This window comes from Hibiscus syriacus, unplaced genomic scaffold, assembly GCF_006381635.1.
Source record: "Hibiscus syriacus cultivar Baekdansim isolate YM2019G1 unplaced genomic scaffold, ASM638163v2 tig00111016_pilon, whole genome shotgun sequence".
Taxonomy (NCBI): Eukaryota; Viridiplantae; Streptophyta; class Magnoliopsida; order Malvales; family Malvaceae; genus Hibiscus; species Hibiscus syriacus.
This window is the reverse complement of record NW_024062955.1, coordinates 139,514-155,986: the sequence shown is the minus strand read 5'-3', so window position 1 is coordinate 155,986 and position 16,473 is coordinate 139,514. Positions and strand designations below refer to the sequence as shown.

Here is a 16,473-nt window from a genome sequence, read left to right as displayed (position 1 = left end):
CGTCCGACCTCCGATCAACGAAGCAAAATCACCATCGTGTTCGTTGTCAACCGAGGAACAAAACCCCTCAAACCTTTCGTCGTGAATCGTCGCCGTTTGTCGTTAATTTGAGTCGGAAGTATCGTCGGAAATAACTCATTTTCAGTTGGTTTTTGGTCGATTCACGACGAACCGACAATCCGTTTTTGACACCTCCTGTATCATCGTGTTCCTTGCATCGTTCCGAGTTCACCGGTGTTCTCCGTTTCCCCGTCGTTGCCGGTGCGTGGAGGGGTGAGACCGTCAAAGTTTCTGACGTTTTCTAATCGAGCTCTCCACCTTTCAAAATTGTGAACCGAGCTTTGTAAGTGCCTTAAAATCGCTTAAAATATTTTTTAAGAATTTTTCCTGGAATTTTCCGACACCATAGCATTGTTCACGCGCCGCACGCGCCACCCCTGAGAGTGGGAATCGTCTAGGTGTTAATTTAGTAATTAATTTCTTTTTGGGTGCTATTTGTGTAAAATTCGGGTTTTAGTTTCGTAAATATTTGCAGAAGGTGACTAATTTTGTAATTAATTTCTGTTATGGTGAAATTTGTGTAAAATGGTCGGTTGTTGACCTGTGTTGACCATTGACCGGCATTGACCACAGTTGACCAGAACTTTGATCGGCTTTGACCGGGCATTAAACGACCTTTGACTTCGACCGAATATATATATCCTGACATTTTTCGACATTCCAAATCCGATTTCGCAGTCCATTTTTCAAAATTCAGACCCAAAGGCCTTGAAATTGCCAGTCAAATCCGTTGACTTTGACTTTGACCGAAAATTTAAGATTTTTGAAAAGTCATATTTTATGTTTTTGATGTCCTGAATCTATTTTTGGGGTTTGTTTCACCAAACTCGAACCCGGTAAGTTGTTTTTGATTGATTTATCACTTGATTCGATTCGTTTATCGCAATTAAGCTCTATTTTTTATATAATTTATGTTGATATGTATATGAGAAATTATTGGAAGATGATTTCAAGGTCGATGGCATTCAAATGGAATTTATATGGTCAATCAGTATTGCACAGAAATTGAGGTAATATTTTACTACATCTTTATGCTTTATGGAACATGTGAATATTGGTAAATGCATGAATAAGACATTATTGGTCTCATATGTGTATTTAATTAATTTCTACGCTCGATCCGAATACGATGAAAATTCGGTAATAGATTATGGTTCAGATGACTTTTATAAGAAATTGATGAATTGTGAGAATTAAAATTACAAGTTTTGTGTTTAGTGATAAAGGAATCAGCTTGGATCTGTAACATATAATTTATTTCATCAAAGATACTTGGATGGGAATTTATGAGATTACTCTGGTAGGGTAAAATTAAGGAAATACCTTATGTTGTAAGATGACAAGAATTATCCCTGAAAGTTGGTTAATAACTCTGAAAAGACATATTGATCCGGTAATCTTCAGATGTGCATAAGAAATGCTAGTTTTGCTTAGAATATTTGGATAACTGGTTTTTAACCCCAAGAGAGTTTATGCAATATACTAGAAGTCTGTTAAGGAATCATTTTGAGATCAGAGAATGTTCGGGAAAGAAATTAATCATAGGATCTCTAAATTATATTATTTTTGTTATGAGTTAATACTGAAATTATCTGGTAATGAAATTATGAAAATGCCCTTGAGAGGTAAAATAGTCCGAGTTTGTAACACCCCAACCCGTACCCGACTTGGATACGAGTCCGAGATGTCACATTGACATTTTCAAAACCTTTATTCTTGTAAAATAACTGAACATTTGAATTTATATTAAGCAAATACAATCATATATTATTCAATTGTGTTTGGTATAAAATTTTGAGATAAAAACGTGTTTATGAACAGTGAAATACGGTATGAACAGTACTACAATAACCTGCTATAGTGCTACAGTGATTTTCGTAAATTGTACATAACACTCGTAAAAATTTAACCGTTCATTTCTTTGCATTTATACTTATATAAATACGTTTAAAATATTACAAAACTTGATCAGAGCATAAATACTTAATTTACCTACTTTATTTACATGCCAACCTATTTATCACATAATAACACATACTGTGTAATTTACTTCTGATCTGATCTTTGAGCAGAGATATGTTGTTACTTTGAACTTAGCTTTGATCCTTCTGCTTCTCAGTACCTACGTGTAAATCACTTACACGCTAAGTCATAGACTTAGTGAAGCAAAAACATAATAATAATGCATTTCTCATAAATATAAACGTTCAATCTATGAATTCAATCGTGTCGCATATAATTCAGTATACATGATAACATATGATAATACAAGTACTTTTAATACCTTTTTATCGTATAAGTATATATATAATGAATATTTCTCTACATACCATGGAACACATATACTACTTCACAGCAAAACATACATAGTAGCAAATCAATTTGTTTATTTACTCTGTGTAAAGACCATGTATTAGCCCATGTATACTTTTGAGAACTTAAGGTATGTGAGTACATTGAGGTTGTGCACCACTATATTGTCACAACAGCTCGTATAAATGTCCCGAAGGACCAGTCCATAGATTCCGAAGAACCTAGGTAATCAGTCTATATGTCCCGAAGAACATAGGTAAACAGTCCATATGTCCCGAAGAACATAGGTAAACAGTCCATATGTCCCGAAGAACATAGGTAAATAGTTCATATGTCCCGAAGAACATAGGTAAACCCTCGACCCTTGGCATGCCAACTATACCCTAGCTCTCATATCACATAACATGGGCATTGTAATTTATAACAGTTCACATCACTTATTCATATCATTTCCTTTCTGTCACGTACCACATGTACGTGTAATCATTGATCTTATAATCACATATTCCATATAGTCACTTAGCTTATTTCATTTCACATTGGGTATGTCTCATAGTATATATATATATATCACACATGCATATAATCATGTAACATATATAATAACCTATATCCATTTCAGGTATCCATGAACATATCAGAATCATAAATCAAATAACATTTTAGGAGTCACTTCTTACCATAATAACTCCAATATTGGCTCATCGCAAGCCAATGTTCGTTCAATAACATAAGTACAATTAAAATTGCACTCACCTTAGCCTTGCTTTGATTCGATTATAATCCTTTGATTATTCCGGAACTTGTTTAGGCTCAATATCTACATAAATATATCATTTCAAAATAACTATCAGAAGCCTAAACTTTAAACTTGATGTTAATAACTTAAACCGGTTTAATGAATCAAATTCTATTTTTTTTCTTTTAGGGGAATCGATACCCCCCAGGGGAATCGATACCCCCTGAACATACTGGAATTTTTCGTTCAAGAGGGGGAATCGATTCCCATATCGGTTCCCTCTACCCAGAAATTGTATTTTAAGCTCGAAAATCATCAATTTTTCATTCAATTCTTCTATTTTAAACCCCTACCATGTCATTAAACTCAACTACCATTACTTAAACCAACTTATATCCATGAAAATCATCTATAACTTCAAAATCCTATCCTTCATATGTAATTCAAGAATCATACTCAAATTTCAATATGTTCTAAATACAATTCTAACACTTCTATCTTCTTATTCTCATAGATGACAAGTCAAATTCAACTTATCAACTCTATTCCATGATTTCATATAAAAACTCGCTTTCTTAAATCTCTTATAACTTCTTCATCTTTTGACTATAAGACAACTTAAGCTTTCCTTAAGCTTAGTTATCATCTAGTGATCATAACTTTTAAAACAACAAATAATTAACAAAATAGCAAACTCACCTTTGATGTCTCTCTCTCTCGTATGGAAGAACAAAGGAGATGAAGTGGAGAAAATATCTCCTCATCTTTATCCCACATGCCTATATATCATTTAATTATAATTTCCAAGTCAAATGACCATTTTGCCCTTTAATTCTTTTAATAATTACTAACAACTTTCAGGAAATATCTCCACATAAATCATTAAACTATTCAACTATTCTACTTTAATCACCATATTCTGAAATTTTACAATTTTGGTCACTAACCCGTATTTTGGGATGTTACAGAGTTGACCCTGAATGAGAAAGTACTTTGAGGATTCGTACTTAACTCGATTAAGTATGGATTTGATTGTTAAGATCCTGACTTAGTGCAGGAAAATTCATGATATTCCGTTTGTAAAATTTGAGAAGGCACTTAACCTGAAAATATTCGAGTTATAAGTAAATACCTGAAGAATGATTTATCAATGGTGTTCTTTTGTCAGAATTGTTTGAAAGGACTGAAGTAAAGGATAAGATTAAATTAAACAATAAGACCGGATTGAAGGAAAAGATTGAAATACCGTAGATCTATTGAATGACCTGAATACCCCTGTAATGGAAATGACCCAAGAATATCACCAAGCTCAGGAATGATGGGATATCTCTAGCTCTGTAATGATTGGAATAAAACTGAACACCAAAATGACCAAAATACCCTTATGGCCTATACTAAGTAAATGTCTTGGATTAATTCAGGAATCCAAATAAGCATAGGTTTTGGAATACCTTTAAAAGTTATGGAACACAACTTAAGTGAGCTGATCAATCTTAATGATAAGTCAGTACCTGAACGACATAGATATTACTTGAATGCGTGTTCGTATTCTCAAGTTTGACTCGATGATAATTTTGAGAGTATACAGCTAAACTTTATATCACATTCAATACTAAGAATTGGATATTTGTTCGACAAATCAACCACGAAGATCGAACTGAACGAAAGTACAATATGTATCTGAAATTCAGGAACGTCTGAATTACTCTGGAAAATTCGAAGTAACTGAAATAGACTTGACTGCTAAATGAACTAAGTAACCTCAAGGATTGAGGATTAAGTAAATAATTGGGATAAGCCTGGAAATTTGGATGAACTTATATGATGTATCATCCCTATGGATTATGAACCATAAATCAAGTACGTCGACATTTCCTGATATAGTTGAAACATGGAAATGAAATAAAGACCATTAGAATATATGTTCGTCTCCTTAAGATTTGTTCAGTAACAACTCAGAAGATGATCTGTGGATAAGAATATTTGGTATTAAAGAGTAAATACCCTGAAAAGGTAATGAATTGACCAGTCGATAAGTATCAGTTCTGGGAGTTGTTCATCCCGAGTTGTTCGATATTCCGATAGATCGACACAAATCGTAAATGTTCCAAATCTTCGTTTCTTCCTTATCAACTCAATTCACATTCTGAATAACTGATGATTATGTCAGTTAATGAACTCTTCCAATAATGGTTCTAAAATTCCAACATTCTATCGACATACTGAAAATATGTGTTTCTCTGCCTGATAAGATTATCCATTACCTCTAAAGAATATCTGTAAACTCTGGTGTGTTCCCTAATCATATGAATATTTTATCTGATTTCTGATTTGAAATATGTTTTGATTTCTGATCTGAATTCTGTTATGATTTCTGATCTGGATTCTGTTATGATATATGATATGAATTCTGCTTTGATTTCTGATATCTCCGTTTATTGACGGAAAAATGTTTTATTTGGGGGTATTATTGGAGGAAGAATATATGCAGGCTCCTCGACTTTGTGCTCAGGGCCTAACTGTTGTGTCGGGGTTGTATGGTTCTGGGGAACCTACACATTATGATGTGTTCGGTTGGTGGATTTACTATGGTTTTTGATAAATGTTTTATTTGGGGGGTTATTGTTGGAGGAAAAATATATGAAGGCTCCTCGGCTGTGTGCTCAGGACCTTACTGTTGTGCCGGGGTTTTACGGTTCTGGGGAACCTACACATTATGGACGTGTGCGGTTGAGGGAATTACTATGATTTCTAAAATTAAAAAAAAAATGTTTTGGAAAGATATGTATCTTTTCACTGGTTTTGCGGGAACACACTAGATAACCTATTTTGATCTCCTGAACTCAGTCATCCGAAATATTTCTCTGAACTGAAAGCTCATTGTCCGTTACCACCTGAAATATCAGTAGGATCTCTGCTCAGCATAAAAATCTGTAAATGTTCAGAAACAATAAGGAAATATATATTTATCTGTATCTGCACGTTCATCAGCATCATCTGGTAGTTCTGTATTAGTGAGCTTTCCAAAGCTCACTCTGTTACTCATCTTTTCAGGCTAAAAGAATTTTACCAGTGCAGCTATCGACTTCAGTAAGGGAGTTTTTCCGGTGCTGTTTGCAGAGTACGGTACATGTGATTAGGGGCCATGTAATTGTATTTTTGTTTTATATACGAGTATGAAAATCTGTTTTATTTCGAATATTGATAACTTTTATTTTGTACTCATAAATGATTTTATGAGTTTACAAGTTTTAAGAAAAGTTTTAAATTTTTCGCTATTTTTACAGTGGGTCACTCCGGTGGCCCTAATGTGACACTCCAGATCGGATCGGGTTATCCGCATCGGTCTAGGGGGTTACACATATTGCCAATGCCTTTAAAAAATAAATTATTTAAAAAAACTCAATTTTTTTAAGGAAAAAAAATATTAAAAGCCCTCATCCTAAAGTTATCATCGTCGTCGATCACTATCATCATCGTCGTCAACAACTCACTTGTCATCAAACTTTCATTACCAACTATCTCCTTTGTGGTCGCCCAATCCTTATTAATTCTTAAATTTTCTTAAATCTTAAACATATTATTTGATTAAAAATATTTTTTTATAAAAAACTAAAAATATTATTTAAAAAAATTAAATTCAAAAATTTTATCCGACTTAACTCAACTACTCATTTATAAATTAAAAAATTAATAATATATATTTTTTATTTTAATATTATGTATTATTAATTAAATTTAATTTATTTATTTTTACTATTTAAATTAAATTTAACGAAACCTATCTCTCAACCTAAGTCTAATAAAAAATACTAAAATCTATATAAAAATTATGGAAATTTGTATATAATTTTACAATGCTTGAAACATTAAAAAAATAACATAAAATCAATCATACATGAACTGAAACCATGGTTCTATATTGATTGAAAAGAAGACAGCAAGGGAAACCAGTTCTTAATCTACAAAGACGACAATAAACAATCATCGTGCAGTGTTTCTAGAGAAAACCCTAGCACTTATTCTCAGCAGATGAGCTATTAGCAATGGCTTCCATCTGTAAACCAGGTTTCTCGTTCCTTGGTTTATACCACATGGCACAAACAAGATACAGTACAAAATTAATGATCCCCAGAACTGCTAAAAGTCCATAGAAGCAATCAAGTCTCCCATGGTTTATGTTATCAGCCAGCCATCCTTGGCCGCCGTTGCTTCCTCCGGTGACTCTTTTCACCACCGATACCATGAAGCTGCTGACGAAGAAACCGAGCGATAGAGTTGTTAGGAAGAGACCGGTGCTCATGGTTTTCATTCCTTTGGGTGATTGAGTGATGAAGAAATCGAGTTGGCCTGTGTATATGAAGGCCTCACCAGCTCCAACTAGGAAGAACTGTGGGATCAGAAAGAAAACGCTTATAGGCAGCGTTGTTGTTGTCTTGGAAGCACCGGTGGTTTTCGCCACCTCGAGTCGTTTCTTCTCGGCTAGTGCGGCGGCTGCCATGTCGAACGTTGATAGAACTAGTCCTATGGAGATTCTCTGTAGGTTGGTGAAACCTGGTTTTCCTTTCCATTTCTTCCAGGCCGGCATAATGAAACGATCTTCTACGGCGAGGGTGATCAATATCGCTGCGACGAAGAATACGGTGAGGGAACCGGCGGGGATCAGGAAACCTCCGATTGATCTTTCCATGGTGGAGGCTTGCTCAACTGAGAAAGTGATCATCTGTGCGTAAGTGGTCCAAAATATGATGGTTGTGGCCCATACTGGCATAAGTCCCATCATCATTTTGACTTCCTCCACCCTTGTCACCGAGCAAAGTTTCCATGGATTCGGATCTGAAACAACATTTCTCTCGAAATCGCCTTCGGCAACAATGGCTGCCTTGTCCAAGAAGCTAGGGTAACAAAAACAAAGAAGAAAATGATTAGGTATTGCCTTGATTCCCAAGCAAACACTGATGAAGAACAATGAGATAAACTCACCGAAATTGATCAGTGTGATGAATTCTTTGAGCCTCTGGTGTATCCTCATATAATAACTCGACATTGTAAGGAAGTTCCATCTTTCTTTTATTGATTGCTGCCACAATGACTTGGAAAATCTGAACTATTGGACTTCCCAAACTTTTTTTGTACCTGTATCTTTTAGTCCCCGATAAGAATATCAGGATGGCTATAAACATGGAAACGGAGCAGATTCCGTAACTCCAGCTTCGACCGACTTCGTCTTGTAAGTAGACTAGCACCGTAACCGCCGTCAGGGTTCCGGTACTGATGATGAAGAAGAACCTGTTGAAAAAATAGGTCATTTGGGTTTTCTCCTTCTCATCTTTCTCATCAAATTGATCAGTTCCAAATCCGGAGACACTTGATTTTAGTCCACCAGTGCCTAGTGCAATCAGATACAAGGCCACGTATAAAATCCTCATCTGAAATCCATTTGCTGGTTTGCATGTATGGGATGATGCTGATGCGTGGCATGGTGGAGGGCGTAGTTGTGGCAGCTTTGTAGCTATTGCTAATGCCCCAGTCCCCTAAAAAAACCCACCACCATTTTCATCATTCATCACAGATCAAAACCTGAACATTCAGCACAAAAGATTGAAACTATAAACAATGTCTTCAGCACCCACCAGAGTCTGTATGATGGAAAAACGGCAATCGTCTTGTATCGGCCAAGGAACGAATCGGCGAGGAAGCCTCCGAGGAGACACAAGAGGAACGATGTTCCCATGAAATCTGTCACAACATTGGCTGATGTTGAGCTCGGAAAATGCATCACCCCAACCAAGTATGTCACAAGGATAACTGCAATCCCCATTGTTGAAATCCTCTCACAGACCTCAATCCCTATGAAAACATTTCAAAGTAAGAGCTCAAAGAAAATCCTAGGATCAGGGTTTCAAATCGCGGCCGTGGTCGCGTTTTCAATTACCATAAATGATTATATAAACCAAAATGATTATAGAAAATTTTATCATTACACCTCGTTTTTATTATTTTAGAGTTTGTTAAAGTTGAACCTAACAAGCTAAGATTTAGATACCTTTCAATGACCATGAATGTATGCTTATATGAAGACACGATTGTGGACTCGGATCCATTAGGGGTGAAAAACGCTCAAAACCGAAGTTGACAATAAAGGTAGTGATTGTTGAGTAGGGTCAAGCAAAGTTGACAAACAACTCATCTCTCTCCCTCACGTGTGCTCCGCACGTGCCGGATGGTAACTCGAGCTTCACACGTGCGAATCGAGTTATCTACAGTCTGTACACGAACCAACAGACGCCACTCAGGAACAGATCAAACCCACCGGCCATTGCCGCCACATGGTTCATGAAAAGAGACTTTCCTCTTCAAAAGAAAATTCATGTAAGGCCAAACGTGACCCATAACTAGGCAATACTCCCTCCCATGGGAACCCTTTTTCAACCCTTTCCTTCCCCTTCCCCTTCCCCTTCCACTACCAATTCAAGGATTTGTTTAATCTGTTTTGACTTGTTTCTCAAGGCATATGCCACATAATCCACAACCACCCCCATTTTTGTGTATGATCTTTTAACCACTTGTGTCTATAGAAATGCTCAAGTGTAAAGGAAAAACATAACACGGAAAGACTTGTTTCGGTGTTGTTCCAATCTCTTTGCATTAGGAACTCCCATTAATTAAACTTGTTTTCCAACATGTCATATATCCTTAGTGTTTAACGTAAGATTTTATATTAATTAAATAGTACAAATATGAAAAAATTATATTAAAAATTTAGGTCATCAATGGTAATTGAACGGATTTTTGACATACATAAGAATTGAAATTATTGAATACTTAAAATCTAATGCGCGAATGATAATTGTATAGGGAGAAATTATTAGTTTTTTATTCAAATTCTAATCGGTAATTAAGTTATATTTTTTTTGTAATTTTAATAATTGAAGTAAATACTTATTTTAAAAATATATATTATGAAATTAATTTTTTGTGACCAAGTCTTTGATTCTATGGTAAACTATACGTTTAATACTTAAATTGTCATTTTTGTTTCGTTTTAACTTTCATTTGTTTTAAAATTATACCTAACGTTTACTTTTTGTTTTATTTTGTACTTGCCGTTAAAAACTTAAATGGAATTGTTGCAACATGACACTTTTTTATGGGTAAATTACATCATTATTCACTCAACTATCTTCTCACTCCTATTTTGGTACTGAAGTTTATTTTTTAAATTTAATTACTTAACTTTTATATTACTCCTAATTTAATCACTCAAACTTTCAAATTTATTTTTTAATTTTAATTATATATTAATAAAATAAAAATAAAAAGTTTCTTGTCACAAAAATTATTAATAGAATAAATTAGAGTGATTAAAACATGAGCAATTTGAAAGTTGAGTAGTTAAATTAAAAAAAATTAAACTTTAGTGACCAAAATAGGAGTGAGAAGATAATTAAGTGATAAATGATGTAATTTACCCATAAAAAATGCCACGTGCAACAGTTTTGTTAAGTTTTTAATGGCGGATACTAAAATAAAACAAAAAGTAAACGTTAGGTATAGTTTTAAAACAAATGAAAATTTAGATACTAAAATGAAATTAATAAAAATTTAAGTACTAAAACGAAATAAAATTAATAGTTTATGTACTAAACATTAAACTAAACCTTGATTATAACTATAGAATAAGTCTTAACTTTTTGAATTATGTAAATATTCTTTTTGTAATATCTATATTTTTTGGAGTTTACGATGTAGAAATAGTTTATAGGATGATAGGTGAATTTTGGGATACACCAAATTTTAATATATATATATATATATATATATATATTGGATTTTAAAATACATATAATATTTTTTATTTGTATTTTTAGTGTTCTAAATATTTATATTTTTTCTGTCCGTAAAAATAATCAAATAATGAAGATTTCTAATATAAGTTCTTAAAACTACACTCTCTAATATAAAATTCGACCAACATTCTTGTGTATAATTCTAGGGTAAAATACACAAATAGCCCTCCACTATAGTGACTATTAAAAATTATAAAATAGTCATGTGATTATTTATATATTCCAAATTCATCATGTTTGATAAAAATAATTCGATCATCTGAGCTGGACGTTAACATGTTGACTGAGATATGATAGTCGCTTAAGATTCTGGGATCAAATTTTATCATATCTCAGTTAATAGGTTAGCGTCAAACTCATACTGTCGTTAATCTTTTAACAAAAAAATATGAGTTTGCAATATATGTATAGTCGGGGACTCAACAAAGCAACACTCTATAATCAAATGATCATTTTATAATATTTAATAATCGATAAGCATAATAAAACAATATCTTACAATTAGAGACCATTTATGTATTTTATTCATAATTTTAATAAGAAATGATAAAACCATCAAAATATTGTGTGGAGAAACTAAAAGAGTACAAGGATGTGCTTGGTTTTTTTTTTCCTTCTAATTTATAAAGGGTGCGTTTGGTTCACGGAATATAAGATTACTAATGAGAATAAAAGATTACCAGTGAATAGGATTACTGGAAATGTTATTTTTTTGTGTTTGATTGGTTTAGCATGAATGTAAGATTATCGTGTTTGGTTAAAGGAATAAAAGATTATTGGAATGTATATTTGACCAAATTATCCTTATTATATATTTGTTTTTTTAACAAGTTGGAAAATATTTATATATTTTCTTTTAAAAATTTAAATTCATAAAATTTATATAATTTTTTTATAAAATTAAAAATATAAAAAGGTTTAATGAAAGGGTAAAATTTTATTTTAACCCATGAACTTCATATAAAATTTTAATTATAGATTTTTTTTTTGTAAATTTAAAATAGTTTAAGGATAAATTTGTAATTTAACTTTCGTAGAATTTTTATTATTCAATGACAGAATAAGAATATTTTTGAAAATAAAAATAAATTAAGGGTATTTTAGTCCAAAACGTTGGTAATCTAACAATACCTAAGGAAATGGAGGTAATGACATTACCGGTAATATACCTAAAAAAATCCTCTATTGGTAATATAAGATTACCGGGAATGACATTCCCGGCCAACCAAACGGAAGAATATAAATTATATTCTCATAAAAATATCACATTCTCCCAACCAAACACAGCTAAAGGTTATATCTAAAGTACCAAATCAGAACCATCTTTAATGCTGATTAGAAGCTTCCCGTGGCTTATTATAACATTATTCCCCCATGCACACAGCTTTGGACCGGATTATTTTAATGGGATTTGCTCATTAAAGTTTGTGGATATATATAATAATATATAAATTGTTTATGTATAAGATCTGAGAATATTTATCTCATCTTTAAGATTTGAACTCACATTCTATTTTTAAATGTATAATATGTCTCATCATTATAATTAACACTTTGATAAAAACAAATATAAAATTATTACTTAAAAATAAATTAGGATACATTCATATTTGATGTAAAATTTTTAATTTTAAATCTTTTAAAATCGTTTGTGTGAAAATAGACTATTCAAATTATTTCTTTATTTTCTTAACAGTAAATATCTTCTATTTTTTGTTATTAATCTAAGTTGTATTTTTACTCATATAATAATTGCAAAAGAATTTAAAAAGTTTATATTATATAAATAGATTTATTTCTTCAAGAATAAAAATATTGACATGAATATTGATTTTAAATTTAAAAATTCTTTTAGTAGTTTTTTTAACCGTCGTTAATTTTTATATTGATCGTCGTCTGTTGATATTTATTATCTTTTTATTTTTAATAATCATATCTTTATAATATATTTTTATGTCTTTATGGCATATTTTTTTATAATTTGACTGTTATTTTTTTATTATTTTTCTCAGGGTTGGATTTGACATTGTCACGACTGATCAAAATATGTTTATTTGTTTTTTTGTTGATCTTCCATATTTTGGATACTCACATTAGTTTAGATGCACGATTTGCATTTGTGGACAGCTTTTTTACGTCACTCGATTCTAATTTACAGTTTGTCGGTGGTCTTTTAATAACTTGATCTCTTTTTATGATTTATTTTTTGATGCAATCAGATTTGTTCGCTACCTTTTGTTCGAGTTTATTTATTTTAAGGTTTTTTAAACTTTTTCCTCGTATGATTTTATGTAATCTTAAGTTATTAGTTTTCTTATGTTAATGATTATAAAAAATACTTATTATGTATTTAGTTTATTATTGTGATTATAAATCTTCTATCTTTATTTTTTTTTAAAAATTAGCTGTTTATATATATATATATATATATATATATATATTTTAGTAAAACAATATCGTTGTTGTTGGCGCCAACTGGATTTGTTTTTTTTGGTTGAATGTGCGTTTGGAAATGACAGAGAGCTTATCTCCAAAGAAGAGGAAAGCAATTTGGGGAAGCTTATCCCGGTGGTGATGATCACCAAATTCTGAATTTTCTAGAAGAAAATGTCTATCATGAATTTAATTAATTTTAATAGATTTATAAGTATTTATCTATAAATCATAAATTAATTTATATTTGTTAATTAATAAGATTTATTGTTATAATTCATTGATAATGTTTGAGATTCATTCATTAATAAACTGGATTCTACGAGAATGAAAAGTTTTTTTAATGAGTCTAAAACGTATTATCTAAGAAATTATGAGAGAATAAAAATAAATAGCTCAACTAATCGACCAAATATAGTTACTTTGAATTATGATCGATTAGTGATGTATAGACTTATGCATTAACGGTTAATCAAATATAAATTTATAAATATAATACAACATAATTGTTATATTAAGAAAAAATAAAGATAATAATATTATTTAAATTTAATAAATTTTGATTTGATATTATGAGGTGGACTTATTTTTTAAAAAATTCGATAAATATATGAAGGATAAATTAAAAATCGAGACACAATCAAATTTAGAGTGTACTTGCACCAACTTACCTCAAAATAATTACTACTATGATACATAATAAATATTAAATTTTTTAAATTTCTCTATTTTTTTTCTTTATTTCACATCGTTTTCTATTTTCCTTTGTTTGTTTTTAATCTAATTTTTATTTATTTATCTTGGAATCGGAAGGACAACTAAAAAAACAACTCTCCTTTCCTTCCATTACCTCAAGCCATTGCCTTCTCAATCTATGAGTCGTTTGATTAAAATTACCGAAATATAGTATTATTTAATATAATTATTGAAAACATTATATTATCTCATTTTGTTTGTTTAATAGGAATAGAAAATTATCGTGTTTGATTAGAATAATATAACATAAGAATATATATATATATATTATCAAATTATTTTTTAAATATATTTTATTGTTAACAAGTTGAATCTTCAAAAATAAAGTGAAACTGTTCACATAAAAGTTCATAAAAATATAATTTTTCTATTATTTTATTTTATATTATATATTCTTTTGTAAAAAAATTAAACAAATAATTTAATATATTATTATTATTTATTTCTTTAAAAATATAAAAATATTTATATTGGTGTATATATGTATGTATCTATTTTTATGTATCAAGATATTAGGAGATGTGCATATTTACATCAATATAAATATATGTTTGCTTTTACATTTTTCTTAATTTATTTTTGTTAAGTGTATGAATTATACAATAAAATAGGGTAAAGTACAAAAATGTCTCCCGATTATAGAATGTTGATTTATTGAGTCAATTAACTATTAAAAGTTATAAAATGATGTCATATTACTTGATACTATTTTATTGAGTCATTCTACTATTAAAAGTTACAAAATTATCACCCGACTTTTCATATATTCTAAAATTATCATTTTTCGTTAAAGAATTTATGGTCGTCTAAGTTGGAAGTTAACATGTTGATTGTGATATGATAAAATCCGATCCCAAAGCTATTTAAGATATATTATGTGGATCGACTCTTCGTTTACATTATGTCGTCGAGCTAGTTCTTAAAACATTATGTCTTTGAGTCAGTGCTTGAAAGAAACAAAGGTACATGTAGATATCATTAAAATATGATTTTATCATATCTCAATCAATATGTTAACGTTCATTTTAGACGGTCGTTAGTTTTTTGATAGAAAATGATGAGTTTTGAATATATGAATAATCGGATGACCGTTTATAACTTTTAATAGTCGATAGACTAAACAAAACAACATCCTATAATTAAATGATGACTTTATAATCTTTAATAATAGAATGATTTAACAAAACGGCCGCTTATAATCAAGTTTGATTGGTGTCTTTTATCCCAAAAAATTAGTCTACAAGTATGGACTTGAGCTGCCAATTTGTTGGGTAAAACCATAACCAACGTCTAGTAAATCAATAGAAGCACAGGCATGGATAGAGATGGCAAACGGGTACAGTTTCGTGGATTTCGTATCGTATTCGTTCTAATTGGAGCAGGGATGGGTATAATTTTAGCGGGTAGTGGGCGGGTGTGGATTTATAAAGTAGTACCCGTCGTGGATGGTGGGCGGGTAATGGGTTTGAGACATTACCCGCCCCGCATCCGCCCACCCCGCATCCGCCCGCCCCACATAAATATCTATTAAATTTTGGATCATTATAAATTTAGGTATAATTTTAGAGACTAATTTATAAATTTTAATATTGTATAATATATAACATATAATTTATCCAAAATATTAAAGATATTTAGTCTTTAATCTGGTCTTTAATTAGGGAAATATTCGGCTCTTTGATTAAACCCATAATCACACTAACCACGTCACTTTCCATGTTCTTTAGCCCATGTTGTCCATCCAAACACAAATTAGCCGTACTATAAACATTAACATCAAAAGCAGCAGTTTCCATGTTCTTTAGCCCCTCAAAACCCATATTAGGCGCACTATAAGCATTAACATCGAAAGCAACACAACAATCCAGCTCTGCGACTACATGCTCCCTACAATCTGTCTCCATAACATTCGTAGAGCTACTCCTCTGACAAATTGAAGCATGCGCTGCTACCCCATCACGAACTGTCTGAGAACCAACTCCAACATCCCATTAGTTTGCTGTCAGGCGGGTCTAGATGGGTATGTCGTTAGTGGGTAGTGGGTGTGGGTATGGATTTGAAAATATACATGCGTGGGCGGGTGTGGATTTGAAAATTTGTACCCATCATGGGTGGTAGGCGGTTGATAGATTAAAAAAATATTAGGTGGATATGGGGATGGGGAGGGGTATCCGCACCCGACCCGCCCATTTACCATCCCTAGGCATGGACTTCGGCGTGGGATTTTGGTTGGGCTTTTTTGGTGTTCCAGCGTGTGGGATTTAGCAGTTCCATTTCCCCCACGACGTTGCTGATGCTGAGCCACAACTTTTAGCTTTTGCT

At 31.7% G+C, this 16,473-nt stretch overlaps 1 pseudogene; it reads right to left on the bottom strand.

The window, feature by feature from the left end:
* Positions 1-7,124: 7,124 nt before the first annotated feature.
* On the bottom strand, positions 7,125-8,960 carry LOC120150193 (annotated as a pseudogene).
* Between the last annotated feature and the right edge of the window lie 7,513 nt (positions 8,961-16,473).